Consider the following 1,605-nt stretch of genomic DNA (forward strand, 5'->3'; position numbering starts at 1 on the left):
GCTACTTCCATGGACGTTGATCCAAGTAGAATGAAATCTTTGACAACTTCAGTTTTTCTCCATCTATCATGATGTTATTTATCGGTCCACTTTCTTTATGTTCAGATTTATATATGTGTGTGTGTGTGTGTGTGTAACTTCGTCCACTACTTTCTATGCTGCTCTTCCTTTTCTAGACCAAAGATTCCCAGTGGTGTTTTCTATCATGAATTGAGCTAATCTTCAAAGCCTTGCAAGGACTCAGGGGTTGATCCCAACTCATGGCAAGCACACGTTACATAAAACTGCTCCATAAAGTCTTCTTGGCTGTAATTTTCACAGAATTAGATTGCTAGACCTTTCTTCCATGGCACCGCTGGGTAGGTTTGAACTGCCAAACTTGGGGTTAGTAGTGGAGCACAAAACGTTTATTCTACCTAGAGACTTTCCTTTTTCTGAAGATCAAAGTACTTGCAGCTAGATGTTCCCAGAGCTGCTCAGGAATCTCAGCCTCTGCAAGGGCAAATCTCCCCAAGCTCAAGTCCAAAGAAGACCTTCACATGACCATATTTTTTAGAAATATGATCTCAAGATTTTATTTTTTTCATTATAAAACAGAAGATGAAGCTTAGAACTGGATCACTTGGCCCTTTTTCTTTTTATCTCTTCCCAGTTCCAAATGCTTGCATCTCTTTATAGCCAGGATTCTCTTGTGTCTGCAGCTGGGCTCAACACATTCAAGCCTCGACACAATCTTCTTCGTAGTTTTAGCCTCCTTCCAGGAAATCGTTTTAGCCTGCCCACCATATCCACCCTGCTTCCTGCCATAATCCTGCTTTCCCTGGGCATACAGAGAATCCTTGCCTTTCTTGTGTGTGTCATCTGTGGGCTTAATACTTACCACACTTCTTACACAAAGTCCGGTGGCCTTTAGGAATGTTCGCCATGTTTGTGGACAATGTTGCTATGGAAATGCCCCACAACCACTTTTGCTTTTCTAAACAAAATTCTTTTTTTTTTTTTACTGGAACAAGCTGGTACTTATCAATAAGCATGATTTGCAGAAAGGAAACAGAATGTAATATTACTTTAAAACAAGAAGGAAAAACTATTCAATCTAGGCGTATATCTAAGAGTCCTTTCTGCCACTTGGCTGTTCAATTTCTTTTTAACTGAAGTCTTAAAAAGCTTTTCCCCTGTCTTTTTATCTCCAGGGTCAGACACACCCCATGATTTAAAGAGTCTCTGCAGACGCTTGAAGCTTTGGTGGCACACAGTCATGAGCGCTTCTTTTGGCTCTTGGAGCCACAGTTTTGTTCCAGGCTTTCTGCGATTCTGCGGATGTCTATTGCAAAGTCCCTTAGCCTGTTCCCACAGGCACTCAAATTCGTTACAAGCTGGTTCTGCCATCTTAGTAATGGGGCCTTACTTGCACTATCTATCCATTCCATTCTTTGATCATGCTTTCCTCAAAATCAAAACAGAAAAGATGGGAAAACCAATAAGAAATTGCCTCCTATCTAACTGAATCTGGTTTAAGCCCATACTTTTCTCCAGGTGACTCAGGGACTCAGATTCCATCCCTTATTCTACCCTCTTGTCTTTGTCTCCTAATCCTATTTCTCA

The 1,605-nt window shown here is 41.1% G+C and overlaps 1 pseudogene; it reads right to left on the reverse strand.

Annotated features, from left to right (window-relative positions):
- Positions 1-607: 607 nt before the first annotated feature.
- LOC126077277 (60S ribosomal protein L36a-like) lies at positions 608-926 on the reverse strand (annotated as a pseudogene).
- Positions 927-1,605: the final 679 nt, after the last annotated feature.

Source organism: Elephas maximus, chromosome 5 (genome assembly GCF_024166365.1).
Source record: "Elephas maximus indicus isolate mEleMax1 chromosome 5, mEleMax1 primary haplotype, whole genome shotgun sequence".
In the NCBI taxonomy this organism is placed as follows: Eukaryota; Metazoa; Chordata; class Mammalia; order Proboscidea; family Elephantidae; genus Elephas; species Elephas maximus.